The 24034-nt window shown below is 39.9% G+C and overlaps 1 protein-coding gene across 1 annotated transcript in view; it reads right to left on the bottom strand.

Moving 5' to 3' along the window:
* LOC128689351 (cyanocobalamin reductase / alkylcobalamin dealkylase) overlaps positions 1–24034 on the bottom strand; it is a 128898-nt gene that overhangs the window by 74530 nt on the left and 30334 nt on the right. Inside the window, exon 2 of the mRNA XM_070086149.1 lies at positions 13825–13968. The gene's annotated coding sequence lies outside the window, so the exon portion shown is untranslated. The remainder of the gene's footprint in view (positions 1–13824; positions 13969–24034) is intronic.

Genomic DNA, 24034 nt, shown 5'->3' with positions numbered 1-24034 from the left:
TCAGTTTTTGTCTATGGGCTAGACGAAGCTGAAGGGGAAACTTATGATGAAAGAAACCAGGAGGACAAAAAAGCGATTGAAGGTATCATGAAGGTGATAGGCGAGGGAGACATGATCCAGGTGGCAAATTTTCGGAGAATCAAGTGGTTCACAAAGAGAAGGAAACGGCTTCTCAAGGTAATTTTCAAGGCAGAATCAACTCGAACCATGATCCTGCAGGAGAAAGCACGGCTGAGAGGCAAACAGGAGTTCAAGAGTGTGTACCTTGATCGAGACAGAACACAGGAGGAAAGGATGATACTGAAAGAGAGTGTGCAAAAACGAAAGGAGGAATGGGAGGAAATGGCAAAGAAGAGCAGAATAACCCAGGCACAGGTGGAAGGGCAAGCACACCCCCCAAAAACACCTGCAGAAGGAATCCAACCATGACACCCCAAGGCAACTGAACAATCTAAACCATCACACACCGATCCCTCTGTTCCCACCCCCCGCACCACGAACCCTACCCCTACAGCAACCCCCTATGGGAGCTCTTCCTCCACCTCCACTGCAACCCCCCACAGGCCCCCACCAGGGCTCCTGCTCTCCCAACCCCAGTATTCCCCCAGGACCACAGTTACAGTATTAGAACAGAAGTTGAAGGTTTGGTACACAAATGCAGATGGATTAATGAACAAATATGAGGAGTGGCAAGAAAGAATCAATGAGAAGTCCCCAGACATCATAGCAGTTACAGAAACAAAACTCACGGAGACAATAACAGATGCAATCTTCCCACGGGGATACCAGATCATGAGGAAAGATAGAAGGGGCAGAGGGGGAGGAGGGGTTGCTCTGCTCGTAAAAAAACGATGGAAATTCGAGAAAATGGGAGGCATAGATGAGACAGGAGAAAGGGACTACATAGTAGGTACACTTCAGTCTGGGGGGCACAAGGCGGTCATTGCAGTGATGTATAATCCACCACAGAACTGCAGGAGGCCAAGAGAGGAATATGAAGAGAGCAACAGAGCAATGGTGGACACACTTGCTGAGGTGGCAAGAAGAGCTCACTCCAGCAGAGCAAAGTTGCTGGTTATGGGTGATTTCAACCACAGGGAGATTGACTGGGAAAACCTGGAGCCACATGGGGGTCCCGAAACATGGAGAGCCAAGATGTTGGATGTGGTGCTGGAAAACCTCATGCACCAACATGTTAAGGACACTACCAGAGTGAGAGGGGAGGACGAACCAGCAAGATTGGGCCTTGTGTTCACCCTGGGCAGTTCAGACATTGAGGACATCACATATGAGAGTCCGCTAGGAGCTGGTGACCACGTGGTTCTGTGCTTTGAATACATAGTAGAGTTGCAAGTGGAGAGATTAACAGGAGTTGAATGGGAAAAGCCAGACTATAAAACAGGGAACTACATAGGTTTGCGGAACTTCCTGCAGGAGGTTCCGTGGGACAGAGAACTGGCAGGAAAGCCAGTAAATGAAATGATGGAATATGTAACAACAAAATGCAAGGAGGCAGTGGAAAGGTTTATTCCCAAGGGCAACAAAAACAATGGGAAGACCAGAACGAGCCCCTGGTTTACCCGATGGTGTAAGGAGGCAAAAACAAAGTGCAATAGAGAATGGAAAAAGTACAGAAGGCAGAGAACACATGAAAATAGGGAGATTAGTCGCAGAGCCAGGAACGAGTATGCACAGGTAAGGAGGGAGACCCAGCGACAGTATGAAAATAACATAGCATCGAAAGTCAAGACTGACCTGAAACTGTTGCATAGCCACATCAGGAGGAAGACAACAGTTAAAGACCAGGTGATCAGACTGAGGACAGAAGGTGGAGAACTCACAAGAAATGATCAGGAGGTATGTGAGGAGCTAAACAGGAGATTTAAGGAAGTTTTTACAGTAGAGACAGGAAGGGCTCTGGGAAGACAGCACAGAAGGGAACATCAAGAGGGAATATACCAACAAGTGTTGGATGACATACGAACAACCGAGGAGGAGGTGCAGAAGCTGCTAAGTGACCTTGATACCTCAAAGACGATGGGACCAGACAACATCTCCCCGTGGGTCCTTAGAGAAGGAGCAGAGATGCTGTGCGTGCCCCTAACCACAATCTTCAACACATCCCTTGAAACTGGGCAACTACCTGAGAAATGGAAGACAGCAAATGTAGTCCCCATATTTAAGAAAGGAAACAGAAACGAGGCACTAAACTACAGACCTGTGTCTCTGACATGTATAGTATGCAAAGTCATGGACAAGATTATCAGGAGGAGAGTGGTGGAACACCTGGAACGGAACAAGATTATAAATGAAAACCAGCATGGGTTCATGGAAGGCAAATCCTGTGTCACAAACCTTCTGGAGTTTTATGACAAGGTAACAGAAGTAAGACACGAGAGAGAGAGGTGGGTTGATTGCATTTTCCTGGACTGCAGGAAGGCCTTTGACACAGTTCCTCACAAGAGATTAGTGCAGAAACTGGATCAGGCGCATGTAACAGGGAGGGCACTGCAATGGATCAGGGAATACCTGACAGGGAGGCAACAACGAGTCATGGTACGTGAAGAGGTATCACAGTGGGCGCCTGTGACGAGCGGGGTCCCACAGAGGTCAGTTCTAGGACCAGTGCTATTTTTGATATATGCGAACGACATGATGAAAGGAATAGACTCTGAAGTGTCCCTATTCGCAGATGATGTGAAGCTGATGAGAAGAATTAAATCGGATGAGGATGAGGCAGGACTGCAAAGAGACCTGGACAGGCTGGACATGTGGTCCAGAAACTGGCTTCTCGAATTCAACCCTGCCAAATGCAAAGTCATGAAGATTGGGGAGGGGCAAAGAAGACCGCAGACAGAGTATAGGCTAGGTGGACAAAGACTACAGACCTCACTCAGGGAGAAAGATCTTGGGGTGACCATAACACCGAGCACGTCACCGGAGGCATCAACCAAATAACTGCTGCAGCATACGGGCGCCTGGCAAACCTGAGAATAGCGTTCCGATACCTTAATAAGGAATCGTTCAAGACACTGTACACTGTGTATGTTAGGCCCAAACTGGAGTATGCAGCACCAGTCTGGAACCCACACCTGGTCAAGCACGTCAAGAAGTTAGAGAAAGTACAAACGTTTGCAACAAGGCTAGTTCTAGAGCTCAGGGGAATGTCGTACGAGGAAAGGTTGAGGGAAATCGGACTGACGACACTGGAGGACGGAAGGGTCAGGGGAGACATGATAACGACATACAAGATACTGCGGGGAATAGACAAGGTGGACAGAGACAGGATGTTCCAGAGAAGGGACACAGAAACAAGGGGTCACAGGTGGAAGCTGAAGACTCAGACGAGTGAGTCACAGGGACATTAGGAAGTATTTCTTCACTCATAGAGTCGTCAGGAAGTGGAATAGCCTAGCAAGTGAAGTAGTGGAGGCAGGAACCATACATAGTTTTAAGAAGAGGTATGACAAAGCTCAGGAAGCAGAGAGGGAGAGGACCTAATAGCGATCAGTGAAGAGGCGGGGCCAGGAGCTGAGTCTCGACCCCTGCAACCACAATTAGGTGAGTGCAATTAGGTGAGTACACACACACATTCCAGAGACAGAATGTTCCAAAGATGGGACACAGAAACAAGAGGTCACAATTGGAAGCTGAAGACTTGCATGAGTCAAAGGGATGTTAGGAAGTATTTCTTCAGCCACAGAGTTGTTAGGAAGTGGAATAGTCTGGCAAGCGATGAAGTGGAGACAGAAACCATACATAGTTTTAAGACGAGGTATGATAAAGCTCATGGAGCAGGGAGAGGGAGGACCCAGTAGCGGTCAGTGAAGAGGCGGTGCCAGGAGCTAGGACTCGACCCCTGCAACCTCAACTAAGTGAGTACACACACACACACACATATATACACAATATATATATATATATATATATATATATATATATATATATATATATATATATATATATATATATATATATATATATATATATATCGTGCCGAATATGTAAAACTGGTCATTTAGCAAGAACTCATTTAAAATTAAGTTCTTTCTAAAATTTTCTCTTATACGTTTAAAGATATATTTTTTTCATTAATTAATGTTAATGTAAACATTTTTAATTTTGCTCCAAAAGAATCTTAGAAAACTTACCTAACCTTATTATAACAAGAACAATTTATTTTAGCCTAACCCAACTAAATATATTTTAGATTTGTTTACAATAATTTAATACTAAACAAACACAGTGAAATATATTTTTTTAGTTAGGGTCAGAATGATTTTGGCGAAATTATTGCATACACAAATTTTCACTTGTCCTATATGGCAAGATGAGCGTTGCTAATTAAGCCAAGATCGCAAGTTCTGCCTATTCGGCACGACATATATGCATATATATATATATATATATATATATATATATATATATATATATATATATATATATATATATATATATATATATATGCAAAACAACCACTCTGAAAGAATAGAGAAATTCCAAGCGCATTCGTGACTACTCACATTATCAAGGAACTATGAAAGTAAAGCAGTAGTTACGAAAGCGCTTGGAATTTCTCTATTCTTTCAGAGTGGTTGTTTTGCATATTCTGAAATCACCTGTTTACTGTGATCTTATTGCATATATATATATATATATATATATATATATATATATATATATATATATATATATATATATATATATATATATATATATATCGTGCCGAATAGGCAGAACTTCCGATCTTGGCCATATAGGACAAGTGAAAATTTGTGTATGCAATAATTTCGCCAAAATCATTCTGAACCTAACGAAAAAAATATATTTCACTATGTTTGTTTAGTATTAAATTACTGTAAACAAATCTAAAATATATTTAGTTGGGTTAGGCTAAAATAAATTATTCTTGTTATAATAAGGTTAGGTAAGCTTTCTAAGATTCTTTTGGAGCAAAATTTAAAATTTTACATTAAAATTAATGAAAAATATATATCTTTAAACGTATAAGAGAAAATTTTAAAGAGGACTTAGTTTTAAATGAGTTCTTGCCAACTGACCAGTTTTACATATTCGGCACGACACACACACACACACACACACACACACACACACACACACACACACACACACACACACACACACACACACGCAGATGATGTGAAGTTAATGAGGAGAATTAAATCAGATGAGGACCAGGCAGGACTTCAAAGAGACCTGGACAGACTGGACACCTGGTCCAGCAAATGGCTTCTCGAATTTAATCCTGCCAAATGCAAAGTTATGAAGATAGGGGAAGGGCACAGAAGACCACAGACAGAGTATAGGCTAGGTGGCCAAAGACTGCAAACCTCACTCAAGGAGAAAGATCTTGGGGTGAGTATAACACCGAGCATGTCTCCGGAAGCACACATCAATCAGATAACTGCTGCAGCATATGGGCGCCTGGCAAACCTGAGAACAGCATTCCGATACCTTAGTAAGGAATCGTTCAAGACACTGTACAATGTGTATGTCAGGCCCATACTGGAGTATGCAGCACCTGTTTGGAACCCGCACTTGATAAAGCACGACAAGAAACTAGAGAAAGTACAAAGGTTTGCGACAAGGTTAGTTCCAGAGCTAAGGGGAATGTCCTATGAAGAAAGATTAAGAGAAATCGGCCTGACGACACTGGAGGACAGGAGGGTCAGGGAAGACATGATAACGACATATAAAATACTGCGTGGAATAGACAAGGTGGACAAAGACAGGATGTTCCAGAGATGGGACACAGAAACAAGAGGCCACAATTGGAAGTTGAAGACACAAATGAGTCAGAGAGATATTAGGAAGTATTTCTTCAGTCATAGAGTTGTAAGGCAGTGGAATAGCCTAGAAAATGACGTAGTGGAGGCAGGAACCATACACAGTTTTAAGACGAGGTTTGATAAAGCTCATGGAGCGGGGAGAGAGAGGGCCCAGTAGCAACCGGTGAAGAGGCGGGGCCAGGAGCTAAGACTCGACCCCTGCAACCACAAATAGGTGAGTACAAATAGGTGAGTACACACACACACACAAACACACACACACACACACACACACATATATATATATATATATATATATATATATATATATATATATATATATATATATATATATACAGAAATATATATATATATATATATATATATATATATATATATATACAGACGCAGAAGATAAAACAAACGAGGCGTCAACAACACACTAATTAAGAACGTCATCTGTGAATAATAAAAAAATCTTACTAATATCTCAAAGTCAAGTTGAAAGAGAGAGAAAAAATCCTGAAAGAAAAATGAGATGTTATGATCAGACACCAATGATATTAATTTTTGTAATAATAAATTACGGCTTTTTCGACGTTTATAAGTAAAAAAAATATATATATATCTTTACTAATCTATTAAACATTTTATAATATAGTTTGATATATTTTTCAATCTTTTATTCTATTTCAAGCAGTTTTTAATAATATATATATATATATATATATATATATATATATATATATATATATATATATATATATATATATATATATATATATATATATATATATATGTCGTGCCGAATATGTAAAACTGGTCATTTAGCAAGAACTCATTTAAAATTAAGTCCTTTCTAAAATTTTCTCTTATACGTTTAAAGATATATTTTATTCATTAATGTTAATGTAAACATTTTTAATTTTGCACCAAAAGAATCTTAGAAAACTTACCTAACCTTATTATAACAAGAGCAGTTTATTTTAGCCTAACCCAACTAAATATATTTTAAATACGTTTACAATAATTTAGTACTAGACAAACAAAATCAAATATATTTTTTTCGTTAGGTTCAGAATGATTTTGGCGAAATTATTGCATACACAAATTTTCACTTGTCCTATATGGCAAGATGAACGTTGCTATTTAAGCCAAGATCGGAAGTTCTGCCTATTCGGCACGATATATATATATATATATATATATATATATATATATATATATATATATATATATATATATATATATATATATATAATGTTCACCTCTGTCTCTCACTTGATAATGGCCCAGGAAGGGCCGAAACGTCTAGGATGAGTTAGTTGTAAATCTGTTAACTATAGCCCTTGTGGCTTAGCGCTTCTTTTTTATAATAATAACACTAATAATAATAATAATAATAATAATAATAATAATAATAATAATAATAATAATAATAATAATAATAATAATAATAATAATGTTAACTAAATATTATTTTAGATATACATACACCTTCCTTTTGTTTAAATTGCGATATTCATGAATAAAAGTCAGTGGCATTATTATTATTTGATAATAGCTAAAGCTGTGTGCATAATGCTGGCTTTGCATAAACCAGGTACTCGATTTTTGTTCCAATTTCACATCTCTCTAACCTAAACAAAAAATGTGAGTACAGACTGAGTTGTATTTATTTCTGTTTGGGTATTATTTTCGAACGCTGTTTGCAGACGATATTGATAAATTAGAAAGATATAGAAGACAGGGCAGTCTTATTTCGTGTGTGTGTGTGTGTGTGTGTGTGTGTGTGTGTGTGTGTGTGTGTGTGTGTGTGTGTGTGTGTGTGTGTGTGTGTGTGTGTGTGTGTGTGTATTCATTAAGCAAGTCACTCAAACGTCAAGAGTCAGTCAATCTCCACCCAACACGCAGCTTATGAGGTCAAGAGTCAGTCAATATCCATCAAAAATCAAGATTCTGTCAAACACCAGTCTTCAGGAAGCTGACATTCCTGGGGAGGAGCTGACACTTTCTATGGGGTGCTGACACACTTTTGGAGGGGCTGACACACTTTCGGAGATGCTGACACACTTTTGGAGGTGCTGACACACTTTCGGAGTCGCTGACATATTCTCGGTGGTGCTGACACATTCTCGTGGGTGCTGACACACTTTCGGAGGCGCTGACACACTCTAAGGGGTGCTGACACACTCTTGAGCGTGCTGACACACCATCGGAGGTGCTGACACACTCTCGAAGGTGCTGACACTCTCAGAGGTGCTGACACACTCTCAGAGACGCTGACATACTCTCAGCGGTGCTGACACATTCTCGGGGGCGCTGACACTTTCTCAGGGGTCCTGACACACTCTTGGGGGTGCTGACACACTCTCGGAGGTGCTGACACATTCTCAGGGGTGCTAACACACTCTTGGGGGTGCCGACACACTCTCAGGGGTGCTTACATACTCTCGGAGGTGCTCACACTCTGGAGGGTGGGGACGCAATCTCTGGAAAGCTGGCATACTCGTGTGGGGACATGTCTCACACTCGCGGGTGTAGACATGTCACACTCTCGGGGGAAGACGCGTCACACTCACGGTAGGGGAAGCAGGGGGAGGGGGCGTCACGGTGACAGGGTACGCCAGATACGTGAAGGGTTACTCCCGTCACCAACAACACTCGGAGAAACTAATTAAATGGTCATCAGGCACTGGTGACAGTCCCTAAGTTACTCTTGGTAGGGGGGGGGGAGATCGAAAAGGAAGGAGGGAGAGGGGGGGAAGGGATGGCGGAAAGGAGGGAGAGAGGGGAAGGGGGAAAAGAGAGAAGTGGTAGGTGAGATTAACCAAGTTAGAATATCCGTCAATCTTGATGGATAAACAAATGGTTCTCACAAGCATTAATAATAATAATAATAATAATAATAATTAATGTTCAGCGCTAAACCCATGTGGGTCACTCAGCGCAAAGACGTGGGCGGAGGTTTGATCCTCCGTCTGCCGAACGCGGGTCAGACTCGCGTCCTATTTTCTACTCGCATAGATCACAAAATTTCTTCACCACCACGAGCATACATTCTATTTCTGAGAAGAGTAAATCTGACGTTCGGGACATACTTTTTCACCCATAGTCTGACAAATGCTGATGGCACACTCCTTTTTTCCAGAGTGTGACTTGTTGAAGATATACCAATGATTATATTACCAAAATATTCATAGTCTCTTTCAAGGGTATATTTGTATATAATGAATCCATATCCACACAGGTTGGTATACCTGCAGGGTATACCGAGGGTCAACGCCCCCAAGGTCCGGCCCATCACCAGGTATTATGTTTGTCAGGAAACAGGACAAGTGTTTCTTAGTCATATGATGACCTGCAGCTGGAGCTTTAGGTCATCAGACCGAAGCCTTCCACTGGCTTACCGGTTCACCCCCTTTAAACTTTATAGTTATGATTATAACCATTTTTTTTATTTAACCATATATCTATACAGAGTGATTATTTTTAATTTATATATATATATATATATATATATATATATATATATATATATATATATATATATATATATATATATATATATATATACATACATATATATATATATATATATATATATATATATATATATATATATATATATATATATATATATATATATATATATATATATATATATATATATATATATATATATATATATATATATGTGTGTCGTGCCGAATATGTAAAACTGGTCAATTAGCAAGAACTCATTTAAAATTAAGTCCTTTCTGAAATTTTCTCTTATACGTTTAAAGATATATTTTTTCATTAATGTTAATGTTAAAACTTTTAATTTTGCACCAAAAGAATCTTAGAAAATTTACCTAACCTTATTATAAAAAGAGCAATTTATTTTAGCCTAACCCAACTAAATATATTTTAAATACGTTTACAATAATTTAATACTAAACAAATACAATGAAATATATTGTTTTCGTTAGGTTCAGAATGATTTTGGCGAAATTATTGCATACACAAATTTTCACTTGTCCTATATGGCAAGATGAGCGTTGCTATTTAAGCCAAGATCGCAAGTTCTGCCTATTCGGCACGACATATATATATATATATATATATATATATATATATATATATATATATATATATATATATATATATATATATATATATATATATATAAATCAAGTGTTACATGTTAAATACCAATTGTTATATGTGTTATATATGCTGTTCTACCACAATGTTATATCAGTGTGCTCCTCTTATTAAAGCATGTTACTTGTTCAGAAACTCCTTGACAAGAATCGTACATTACAGAAGCTCTCTGATATTTTTCGGTGATGTTTCATGATGGCCAATGAAGAGGCAATTCATGTGGTATTTAATGAAGACCCAGAACAATCAATCGAGTAAGCGGAATTTAGACTGGAGTAAAACAATGTATATTTTAATCAATTAAGATCTAAGATACAGAAATGTAAAAGTGGAGAATAATACTGATACACGCACGACAAGGTTCAAGTCTCTTACAAGAAGCTGGAAAGAAGAGAGGAGAGGAGACGAGACGAGAGGAGAGAAGAGGAAACAGCTCGGCGAGATAACCAAGTTCATCAGACGCGGGACCAAGTTCATCAGTTGTGGGACTTAAGTTCACTAGTTGTGGGACTGATGCAACAAGCTCACACAACAACAATAATAATCGGCAAGATACTGATGTACTAATGCTCTCAGTTACAATCGAATAAAATACCTCAGACACATTTACCCCTCGGTGGCTTTGCTGACCTGTGACTTGGACTTGGACCTGCCTAGCATGGGCCAGTAAGCCTTCTGCAGAGCTCCTTTCTAATGTTCTTATGTTCGAATATCACCTGGCAGACAAGAGCTCAATGCACAACGAATCACTCATAAGAGTAAACAAAGCACAAGCAGGTACTCATCAGATTAAAGAAAGCACAGCGAAACACTCACGAATCAGACAGACGCTCACAAGACCTTAAGAAAATACAGACAAGCGCTCACAACCCTTACAAGATAGAGCTCAAATAGTTTACGCCAAAACGAATAAAATATGCAAAATTTGCGCGCGCGTGCTAGCGTTGTGTTCCCCTGCCCTCCAATATTGCTGCCATCCGTCCTCCCCGCTGCCATGGCTGACAACCTCTTATTTATTCGTCATATGATTAGCAAGTTAGTTAATTAATGTGTTTTGGGCGACGCTAGCATCGTGTCTCCTTAATAGGCGAGTGTGCCTCCCCCCAGTCTCTCCTTCCTCCTCCCCCTCCCACCCGTCTTTTCATATCTCCTCCTTAAATGAAGGATTAAAATCTATTAAACTCAAACTTCTCAACGAGGGTAGCCAAAGTTTCCATCTCTCTCGCAGGTCGCAGTTAAAGTGGCCTCATTGGTGTTCGTGGGTCGTTATCACGGTCGCGGAAACAGGTAGTGACACGCACGGTTTCCGTTACCGTCCGTTACGTCCATTACAACCGGCCGTTCAACCGGCGGGTCTGATAAACCCGAATACCCGTTCGAGGTAGCGGGGTTTAGCGCCATTTTGCCCGGATCACATTTAAACCACTTGTCCCGATGCGAGCATGATAAGTAACAGGCTTCAATCTCTCTTCCCTGCAAAACTTTTCATATTAATTCTCTTTAATTAAGCTTCAAGAAGTAGCCTACGTGAATAATGTTCCGCAGATCCGTCTAACTTCCTTAATCTGCTTTCCGGGAAAAACTTTGCGATTTTTCTTATTAATTGGTCGAGGCTGGGTGATTGCCGCGGTAGAAAATCTAGATGTCAGGTTAATAACTTTATCAAACTTTGTAATTATTACTAACCTAGCGGAAGATTCTAAGGATTACATAAATGAAATATGAGGATCTTCTCAGTCATCCTACGAGCAAGTTTATAAAGAGTGGGATCCCCCCCCCCTTTTTTTTTTGGTCTCTCCTTCTTTCCTTATTATCATCGGATTCCACGCCGCCTCCTCCTCCTCCTCCTCTTCTTCGCTCGTATAAAGAGTGGTTTCACATCCTCTTTTGTGTTTGAATTCTTTACACGTCTTCCGTAAGTCATTGTGTCTCCTTATTAAATTTATGCATATTTTATACGGCTGTTTTTTTCATGTGTATATGGTTTTTGGGTGATGGGCCAGGTCGCGGGGGCGGTGACCCCCGGAACACTCTCCAGATATAAAGTGAACTCTGGCATTGTTTACGTTTTAATTTAATCTAGAAAATAATTTAATTTGATTTATATCTCGTGATAATAATAATAATAATAATAATAATAATAATAATAATAATAATAATAATAATAATAATAATAATAATAAATACAAAGCGATAGCTTTTTATAAATTATGTTAAACGATGACATGTTTTGGGTCTAAAGGAAAAAAGATCTCTTTTTTAAGTAACTTCACAAAAGATGAACCCAACTTTCTAGATTTGGAGTTAAATTCTAGGTTCTCTTAGGTTAGGTTACTTTTTTTTATATTTTTGGCTACATATATAAATTTTTCCCACAGGCCTCCCCCCCAAAAAAAAATATATCCATTACACAGACCACTGGAGAATTTACATAATAAATAACAGCTAAACTCACTACTGACCGTATCCTGTCTTCAAGAGGGAACTGAAGAGGCACCTAAAGTCTGAACCTGACCAGCTGGGCTGTGGTACGTCAGTTGGCGTGCGGCCAGCAGTAACAGCTTGGTTGATGAAACCATGATCCACCGTGAGGTCTGGTCATAGACCGGGCCGTAGGAGCCTTGACCCCTCAGAACACCCTCCAGATATCCCATAAACCCAACCCAGCCTACCTCTATGCACGCAAAAACAATAATGCGGCGTAAGTTTTTACTGCCGTTAAATATCCGTGTTGAAGATCCGAACCCACTCAGAAGTGGCATTTAAAAGTTACAGCAGAGAAATTAATACCTTAATTTCTTCAGTAGAAGTGGCAAATTAGCATCTACACATCCTAAAATCAATCTAAACCTTTCTCCGAGTAAGATACAGTAGCGTTTAAGGTTTGAAGCCGATCAGAAGCGACATTCTTCAGTAACTGAACAGAATCTCGTTTGTGACCCAGCTTCACAGTGCCCCAAAATCACTGTGAATCTTCCTATGGGGAAAAATACACCGGTGTTAAAAGTTTGAAGCCGTCCAGAAAATGCATTATCCACTTACTGTAGAAAATCCAACAATTCCAAATTAACTACGTTAATGAACTGACAAATTTGCACCTACACAGCCTAAGTCCAAAAGGTATACTCATGTTATTTGAAGGAAAAGAAAAACCATAAAATTTTAAAAATAAGACTGTGAATATGACACCTTCGCTCTAATAACAATCCCGACCTCCTTTAAGTAGGACACACCAGTGTATCCTACTTAAAAGTCGGGAATGTTCTATATACAAGTGACCAGAGGGTATATGTACATGCTTACAGTTCCATACTGCTCCTGCCTACTTTCTGTACTCGACTGAAGAAGCCTACTGTGTAGGCGAAACGTTTCGGAATAAAGATGCCTAATTGTTGCCTATGTGTCTTACTTACCAAGAACATAAGAACGGAGGAACACAGCAGCAGGCCTGTTGTCTTATACTAGGCTGACTCTCCTCAAACCCAAACCCAAACCCACTAAGAAAAATATTTGCCAAACCCATTTTCAGTGCTACCAACCCTTGTTATAGCTCACCAGTGTTAAACATTTGAAGCCAATCAGATGAAGCGTTCTCAAGTTATGAACATAAACTCTGGAGGAGGACACGAACTGTACCTGAATCTTCAACCAGCCTTGGAATAAAGCATAGGACATGTGCTATGTATGTGCTCATTAAACTTGTGAAAACTCAAAATGCCTTAAAAATGCGAGTTTCAAATACTTCTCGGCTTTCTTTTTTTTCATGTTCTATTTTAAAAATTCTGTACAATCATACAAGATTTTTTTTAAGAAGCTGGAATGTGCAATGAACTACTAAACAAGGGAAACTGAGAAGCTAAAGTAAATTGTACAAATTGGTACCTACGCAGTCCAATAAGAATCCATAGCTTCCTGTAAGTAGGACGCAACAGTACTGAAGGTGTGAAGAGGATCGAATGAGGTCTTCACAAATTTCCTCATGAAAACCAGAATTTTTTCAATAAAATGGTAGAATTAGCATCCACGCGATCTAGGAAGGAAAAAAATAAATCAGTCAACCACTTAAAGGTCCCCCTTCGTTGATACATAATAATAATATAATAATAATAATAATAATTAGTAATTAATATTAGTTATATATATTTTTAGATAATTACAATCTTGTAAAATGATTTTTATGCATTTATGTTCAGTCTTTCATTGTTTTGTATTTAGTCTTCTATTTCTCTCTCTCTCTCTCTTACATCACACTCTTTTTTCATTCTCAGTTACTGTCAATTCTTACTCTCTCATTTCTTATATTTTCTCACTTCATAATTACCCTCTCCTCACTTTCTCTCACTTCTCTGCTTCCTACCATGACCTATCATCAGTGACCTAGCATGACCTATCATCAATGACCTATCATCAGTGACCTAGTATGACCTATCATCAGTGACCTAGCATGACCTATCATCAGTGACCTAGCATGACCTATCATCAATGACCTATCATTAGTGACCTAGCATGACCTATCATCAGTGACCTAGTATGACCTATCATCAGTGACCTAGCATGACCTATCATCAGTGATCTAGCATGACCTATCATCAATGACCTAGAATGACCTATCATCAGTGACCTAGCATGACCTATCATCAGTGACCTAGCATGACCTATCATCAGTGATCTAGCATGACCTATCATCAATGACCTAGAATGACCTATCCTCAGTGACCTAGCATGACCTATCAATAAGTGATCTAGGATGACCTATCATCAGTCAGTGATCTAGCATGACTTATCATCAGTCAGTGACCTAGCATGACCTCTCATCAGTCAGTGACCTAGCATGACTTATCATCAGTCAGTGACCTAGCATGACCTATCATCGGTCAGTGACCTAACATGACTTATCATTAGCCAGTTACCCAGCATGACCTATCAGTGACCTAGCATGACCTATCATCAGTCAGTGACCTAGTATGACCTCTCATCAGTCAGTGACCTAGCATGACTTATCATCAGTCAGTGACCTAGCATGACCTATCATCGGTCAGTGACCTAACATGACTTATCATTAGCCAGTTACCCAGCATGACCTATCAGTGACCTAGCATGACCTATCATCAGTCAGTGACTTAGCATGACCTATCATTAGTCAGTGACCTAGCATGACATATTAGTCAGTGACTTAGCATGACCTATCATTAGTCAGTGACCTAGAATGACATATTCGTCAGTGACCTAGCATGACATATCATCAGTCGGTGACCTAGCATGACTTATCATCAGTGACCTAGCATGATATCCTCAGTCAGTGACCTAGCATGACTTATCATCAGTGACCTAGCATGACATCCTCAGTCAGTGACTTAGCATGACTTATCATCAGTGACCTAGCATGACATCCTCAGTCAGTGACCTAGCGTGACCTAAAACTGACATAGTTTCATGTAACGTCTTACCAACTTGTTCCTATACAAAACATTCAGATTATCAAATTCTTCCGTCTTTTTCCATTATTACAACATTTCGACTTTTCCTTCTTCATTCAAAATATATCGTGTCTCTTCTTTATTCTTCCTCTTCTCTCCTTCTCCATTTTCACCTTTCCACTCCGTCTTTTCCTCAGTCTGATATCCTGTTTCTTCAACTAAATCTTTCCGTCCATCCTGTCTCCATACCACCTCCGTTGAATCCCTCCATTTCCTCCTTTTCCAATTCACTCCTTCCTCCTCTTCCTCCTCATACTCGACACAGACTTCCTTCCCTTCCTCTTCCCATTCTCCTCAACTCTCTCTGGACCTTCCTTAACTCCTTCTCCATTTCCTACCTCCTCCCCGGCCACCTCCATCCCATACTGTCTTCCCGTCACCCTCTCACTCCCTTCCCTCCTTCCCCTTCCCCTCCGTGGTTTGAATTAATTAGCCTAAATCCCATTTCCGTAATCTGGTGGGCTGAGAGCGATCAGGACTTTAGAACAAAGTTAATTAAAAACATTCAGATAACCCCAGGCGGACTAAAGACCTACACAAGGTATTCCAGCGACTTTCCAGACTCTGAGGAAGGGACGGCGGTGGCCGCCAGCCACTTGGCTCCTGGAACACTTGTACGAGGGTTGGTCCTGGTGGCTCCTCGAAGCTCCTTTGAAGGATATACAACTTTCTGAGACACAGACGCTTGTGAGGATTGTATTTTTTTTTCTTCAGGGGGTAAACGTTGTTGAAGGCTGGAAGGTTTTTCTTTCGAGGGCTGGAATGCGCGTTCTGGATGGACTTCTTGAGGGACGAAATTTTTTTTTTTTTTTTTGGATGCGGAAGGCATTTCATGGACTTTAAAAATAATGAAGTCTCGAAAGTTTTCGGAGAACGCTTTTATGCTTGTTTGAAAATATGTTGAGGATTGAATGATATTTTGAGGCCTGGAAAATATTTTGAGGCCTAGAAGATATTTTGAGGCCTGGAAGAGATTTTGAGGCTGGGATACATTTTGAGGTCTGGGAGGTATTTTGAGGACCGGAAATATATTGAAAACTGAAATTAATCTTGAGGAACCAAACATATTTTAAGGTTTCGAAACCATTTTGAGGTTTGAAAGATATTTCAAGACCAAGAACGATTTTTGAAGACTAAGACTACTTTTAGGGATTTGTCTTTTCGTCAGGCCCGAAAGGGGCTCTTAGCCCTAAAGTCTTCGTATCACTGGAAAAAAAAAAAGCTTTTAATGGAAGCTCAAATTTACCCCATACCTTCTCCTCGCCACTTTCATTCCTCTTCGCCCTCCCCCTTCTCCTATACTTTTATCTGCCCCCCTCTATGGTACCCAAATACCAGCCTTCCGTCCCTTATCCTTTATCCAATGTTTCCTCCTCATTCTCTTCCTTTCACCTTCCTTCGTTTTATCCATCCCCCTCCATAAACCCTTCTTCCTCCTGATTTCCTTTACCCCTACCCACCACCTTTCTTTTTCCACCACTCTTCCTTTTTTCATTCCCTTACCCCTCATCGTCCCATCTGCCACCCTTTCCCTCCCTCCTTCTTCCAACCTCCTTTCCACCCTCTTCCACCCCCTTCCCACCTCTTCCTCCCCTTCCCCAGCCCACCTCTTCTTTCCTCAACCCCTTTTTCCCGACAACTGGTGGTTAGCCAACAGTTAATGAGAGACTTAACTCTGCCTTTTCTGATTGGTTATCTACAGTTAATGAAAGAATTAAATCTGCCTATACTGGCTTGAGTAGGTGAGAGAGAGAGAGAGAGAGAGAGAGAGAGAGAGAGAGAGAGAGAGAGAGAGAGAGAGAGAGAGAGAGAGAGAGAGAGAGAGAGAGAGAGAGAGTCGCAGTGGAGACTATAGACAAAGCCTTCGCACGATGGGTATCCTATTCATTTATTTACTGTTTAAACAATAGCTTCTGGATATGAACAAGATGCTGTACACGGTAATAGTTTTTCTCATCTCGGTGTTCAAAAATAATATACATCAGTGTAAGTGCTTACCATTCAGTGTTATTTCATGTACAATATACCAAACGAAAAATCAATAACCCACTATATCTCCCACTTGTATGTAACAGATAACATAACTTACAACTAACTTAAAAGTCTGAGATGAAAAATGGACGACGTTTCGGTCTGTCCTCCTACTATACTCGTTTCTTGGTTATCATTGTATTAGGACTGAAGAAGCCACTCGTCGTGGCGAAACATTTCTAATAAATGTCCTGAACTGTGCAAAAGTGTTTTTTTTCCACATTATAAAGTCCAAGAGGTTAGAGACGACGTTGCGGTCCGTCCTGGACCATCGTAAAATCCCTAAGGTTAGAGACGGCGTTTCGGCTCGTCTTGGTCCAACATAAATACACGATCGAGAAAGAGAAGGAAAAATGCCACAATGCATAAGCAAGTTTGCCGACGACGCCAAAATAGGCCGTCGAATTAATTCTGACGAGGACACTAGAGCGCTGCAGGAAGATCCGAATAGACTGATGCTGTGGTCGGAGAAATGGCAGATGCAGTTTAATGTAGACAAATGGAAAGCTGTAAAGTAAAAGGACACAAGTGCAACTAATGTGACATTTTATTGTGGCAACGTTTCGCTCTCCAGGAGCTTTGTCAAGTCGGTAATTCTACCAACATTATTACAAATGCAAAGCTCTATGCTTTGGAAAGGAAAATAACCATGATACTTTTTTCAACAAACCGGCCGTATCCCACCGATGCAGGGTGGCCCAAAAAGAACAACGAAAGTTTCTATTTTTACGACACGCATGGCTTACGGAGGAAGAATTCTGTTCCACTTACCCATGGAGATAAGAGGAAATAAACAAGAACAAGAACTAATAAGAAAATAGCAGAAAACCCAGAGGGGTGTGTATATGCTTCTACATGCATGTGCAGTGTGACCTAAGTGTAAGTAGAAGTAGCAATACGTATCTGAAATCTTGCATGTTTATGAGACAGAAAAAAGGCATCAGCAATCCTACGATGATGTAAAACTATTACAGGCTTCCGCTTTACACTCACTTGGCAGGACGGTAGTACCTCCCTGGGTGGCTGCTGTCTACCAACCTACTACCTAGGTCTATTCTTGTAGGAAAGATTTCATGTACGTTTTCCAGCGCATTTATATCCAATTTGTAATACGGTGACCAGAACTGTGCAGCATAATCTAAATGCAGAATAACCTGAACTCCTGTTGAAGATTGAGACACTTATGCAACATATGGGAATCTTTATTCAGGAAACGTTTCGCCACACAATGGCTTCATCAGTCCAATACAAAGTAGGAAGGTGTAAGGAGAGGAGGAGTTTGAGGTAATCAGTCCCTCAGCCTGGAGTCGATGTGTTCAGTCCATCAATCTTGTAGAAAGTACAGCATAGGGCCGTAGACGTGGCTTATATACTGTAGTCAGGTGAGGCGAAGCAGGAGGAGGCGAGGTCATAGTGATACTATCCACTAGTCGAAGTAGGTCTTCGTCCATTACAACTGTCAGACACTGCATCATCATGGGATCTTGTTACAAAGAATTCTTCAACACTTGTCCAACCTTTGGACGAAGACCTACTTCGACTAGTGGATGGTACCACTATGACCTCGCCTCCGCCTGCTTCGCCTCACCTCACTACAGTATATAAGCCACGTCTACGGCCCTATGCTGTACATTCTACAAGATTGATGGACTGAACACATCGACTCCAGGCTGAGGGACTGATTACATCAAACTCCTCCTCTCCTTACACCTTCCTACTTTGTATTGGACTGATGAAGCCATTGTGTGGCGAAACGTTTCCTGAATAAAGATTCCCATATGTTGCATAAGTGTCTCAATCTTCAACAGGAGTTCAGGTTATTCTGCATTTAGATTATGCTGCACAGTTCTGGTCACCGTATTACAAATTGGATATAAATGCGCTGGAAAACGTACATGAAATCTTTCCTACAAGAATAGACCGAGGGGCCCTGAATCTGCACTCTAGAAAGGAGTAGAATTAGGTGGGGATACGATTGAGAGGTATAAAAGGAAAACAGGGTTAAATAAAGGGGATGATTATAATGTACTAAAAGTATCTAACCAGGACAACACTTGCAGCAATAGTTTCAAGTTGGAAAAAAAATAGATTTAGGAAGGATATAGGACAGTACCAGTTTGGTAAGAAAATTGTGGACGAGTGGAAGAAACTCCCCAGTAGCGTTATTGAAGATAAAACGTTGTGTACTTTTCAAAATAGGTTAGACAAATATTTATTAGGGTAGCACTGAACGTGGGTTGGGCAAATATTCTGTTAGCGGGTTGGATTTGTGAAGGACCTGCCCACTATGGGCCAATAGACCTACTGCAGTGTTCCTCTTTTCTTATATTCTTATGATTGAGACACTTATGCAACATATGGGAATCTTTATTCAGAAAACGTTTCGCCACACAGTGGCTTCATCAGTCCAATACAAAGTAGAAAGGCGTATTGGACTGATGAAGTGTGGCGAAACGTTTCCTGAATAAAGATTCCCATATGTTGCATAAATGTCTCAATCTTCAACTTGTCGGTTTTTCAAACCATTCATCACACACATTATATTCTTATGTTGTTCTTATGTGTGGGTGGGTGTGACTTGGACTTGACTGGCCTAGGCCTGGAGGTTACCTGGAGGTTATTCCGGGGATCAACGCCCCCGCGGCCCGGTCCATGACCAGGCCTCCCAATGGATCAGGGCCTGATCAACTAGGCTGTTACTGCTGGCCGCACGCAGTCCAACGTACGAGCCACAGCCCGGCTGATCCGGCACTGACTTTAGGTATCTGTCCAGCTGTCTCTTGAAGGCAGCCAGGGGTTTATTGGTAATTCCCCTAATGCTTGATGGGAGGCTGTTGAACAGTTTTGGGCCCCGGACACTTATGGTGTTTTCCCTTAGTGTACCAATGGCGCCCCTACTTTTTATTGGGGGCATTTTGCATCGCCTGCCCAGTCTTTTACTTTCGTAGAGAGTGATTTCTGTGTGCAGATTTGGGACCATTCCTTCCAAGATTTTCCAAGTGTAGATTATGATATATCTCTCCCTCCTGCGTTCCAACGAGTACAAGTCAAGTGCTTCCAAGCGTTCCCAGTAGTTAAGGTGCTTGACAGAACTTATACGTGCAGTAAAGGATCTCTGTACACTCTCTAGATCTGCGATTTCACCTGCTTTGAATGGAGATGTTAATGTACAGCAGTATTCCAGCCTAGAGAGAACAAGTGATTTGAAAAGGGTCATCATTGGCTTGTAGGTGACTTGAACCTGCCTAGCATGGGCCAGTAGTCCTGCTGCGGTGCTCATTCTTTCTTATGTACAGAAGGGGCAACCACAGTCAGGCCAGGTCAGGTCAGGTCACACATGATCTCAAGATTATAATATACGACAATGTACAAGGAGAGACAAATAGCAACACAAACTAGACGTTTTAATAACGTTATATAACATACCATGAAAAAGGCACAGGAGAATGGACAAATATGAGAAAAGTAAAAATCAGCCAATATAACTAGCAATTAATCAGGCTGAGAAAAGGGAAGAACTAGGAGACAGGCCCAATAACACGAAGAAACACGAAGAACAAAAGCGTGAAGAAACACGAAGAACAAGAACATGTAAAAAAAAAGAGTAAGAAGAACATAAAAAAACGAGAACAACAAGAAATACGAAGAACAGAAAACGCGAAGAGACACGAAGAACAAGAGCATGAAGAAACACGGAGAATCTGAAGAAATAAAACAATGGAATACGTAAAGAAAGGCATTATACCAAATGTAAGAAACGCGCAGGAAATAATTTCTGTATACAGAGAAACAGGGCCCAACCTAACCAAATGGGTTTCCCGAATCCCCAAAGAGGAAAAATGGGTAACTTGTCTGTCAGGAGAAATGGGGAGGAAAACAAGATCAAGGAAAATAAGAAAAAATCATTAAAATAACCATGAATCCCAAACACATCGACGGATCTTGTAAGTGATTTCTGTATCTAATAAACAGATCTGGTAATTTAACAACAGAAACCAGACATCGCTTGTAAACAAAGGAAACCTGCATCTAGTGTAAACAAAGGAAACTTGCATCGAGTGTAAACAAAGGAAACTTGCATCTAGTGTAAACAAAGGAAACTTGCATCGAGTGTAAACAAAGGAAACCAGGCATCGTGTGTAAACAAAAGACATTCTGTATGTAAATAAGAGACTAGACACTGTTTGTATAAACAAGAAACCAGACATCGTTTACAAAATAAAACCAGACGTTGTGTGGAAACAAAAGAAAGTAGACATCGTGTGGGGGCAAAAGAAAGTAGACATCGTGTGGGGACAAAAGAAAGTAGACATCGTGTGGGGACAAAAGAAAGTAGGCATCGTGTGGGGACAAAAGAAAGTAGACATCGTGTGGGGACAAAAGAAAGTGGACATCGTGTGGGGACAAAAGAAAGTTGAGATCGTGTGGAAACAAAAGAAACTACACATCGTTTGGAAACTAAGAAACCAAACATCGTGTATCTAACCGAAATTAAACTTCAGAAACATATACTAATAGCGAAGAACTTCGAGAAGCAATAGCGAAGAACTTTAAGAAAAAAAACAGCTGGGGATAAAAGCTAATGGAATAGCAACACCAATAAAAAGAAAACAATTACGCTGTAAAACAATGACCAAATCATAGTAATGAAAAAAAAATTAAACGCACATAACCCATTATTAAAAAAAAACACGTGGGAGAGAAAGAATAATTTGCATAGTGACCAAAATACTAAAAATATTTATTACTGAAAATTTCAATTAAACAACAAAAATTACATAGTTGAAGATTTCAAGAGAAACAGAGAGCATAAATAATAATTCCTGTGTCATCCATGCTGACTGGTCTGACTTCCACATAACTGGACAATATATGAAGATTGTAACAGGAATGGTATGTGAATATGGACGAAGTGGAACAGTAATAACAGTATGTATGGGATGAAATAAGCGTAGTATATAACAGCAAGTATGAACAAAGCCAATACAATAAAAAAATACACAAAATAACTGAATCGGATAAGATAATTGGTTAATAATAAATATAAAATTTCAGAATATACTTGCAAATTAACAATGTAACTGACACGAACCACCAAAAATTAATTAAGATGTCCAAATATTAGCTCCTGGGAGACATTTCTGAAATGCTTCATGTAATACTAAGCGCGAGACTTCGTACAAATCTAGGGATGAATTGAGCCTATAGTCAACTTTATAATTGTTTTAAATGTAATCGAAAACAAATTAAGAAGTGTTATTTAAACAGACACTAAAAAAACTGACATTAATCATGATGAAAAACACTTATATTAATCTGAAGTAGCATCGATCATAATTAGTAGATAGTTTTAATGATAAGTTCGGATTGTTTGCCAAATTGAAGAACATATGAATCAATGAACACTGCAGTAGGCTTATTTGCCCATGCTAGGTAGGTCTAACACACACCCAGGGTTTCTTCAAGGACGCTGCCTGGGAGTTTTTTCCACACATCTACAACTCAACTGTCAAACCAATAATTCCCTGTCCTTTCTAAATCTAAATCTGTCCAACATGAATCTAAGATTTTTTGGTGAAATTCTTATATGATGAAAAATCCTCTACTTACTGCAGCAATAACAAAAATAAATAAACTAATAATAATATTACTATTATTAATTAATAATATTATTAATTAATAATAATAATCTTATTATTAATAAATACTGGAAACTATTACAACGTATATTAGTGTAGGTCACGTGTGGATAATGATGTTATCAACTAGGGGTACATGACGCTGCATTCTGCATGTTTAGATATATCCTGCTAAGTTGTGATCATTCTATACACTTCAACATTTTAATTTATCATACCAAAGCTCAGCACAATTTATAGAGCGCTGATGTGTGCCTAAGTTATCTAGAAAGAACTGTACAACTATCAGGCCAAATACGCAGTTAATTTTAATGAGTAGAGTTGTATAGTAGAAGTGTGTGAGGAGCCTAGCCAGATGCACAGGAGGAAGTATGATATCGTGGATCAATATGTAATCAATTACAGGAAATATATCTGATAACAGCATTTCCATTTCTGCAACCTGAGAGCGGAGACGCCAAACAAAAAAAAATCTAAATAATTATAAACAATATTTCGGAACCGATCAATAACTAATTAATTTACCGGGCAGAAAAGCCACCTCGTCCCTAAACAGTACTCGAAATTACACTACACATTCGAACGCTATCTATCGGTTGCTAAAATTCGGGAACTTATAAATGTCGGCGGGGAACAAATGAACGTCGAGGCGCCACAACCCCACAAAGAGGTGTCCCAGAAACCTCTTATCTGGCGCCCAAGGTGACGCTTAGAATCTGGGCGCGTTCCCGCCACCGCTGATGCCGCCACCTCCGCCGCCACTCTCTCATATACCCTCTAGAGATGGACATTTTGATGAGGCTTTTCTATTAAGGCTAAAATAGTTACGCCTGATAATGGCGGAAGTTATTCACGGATGACTCGTATCGCTCGCTGTCACTGTTTATTCCTGTTAGTATCTGGCATCACATTTCACCTGTCTAAGCTTAGCTCCATGCAATATATTCAA

The sequence above is a fragment of the Cherax quadricarinatus genome, chromosome 18 (assembly GCF_038502225.1).
Source record: "Cherax quadricarinatus isolate ZL_2023a chromosome 18, ASM3850222v1, whole genome shotgun sequence".
Classification (NCBI taxonomy): domain Eukaryota; kingdom Metazoa; phylum Arthropoda; class Malacostraca; order Decapoda; family Parastacidae; genus Cherax; species Cherax quadricarinatus.
The sequence above is the reverse complement of the archived record's forward strand: the minus strand, read 5'-3'. Positions and strand labels throughout refer to the sequence as shown.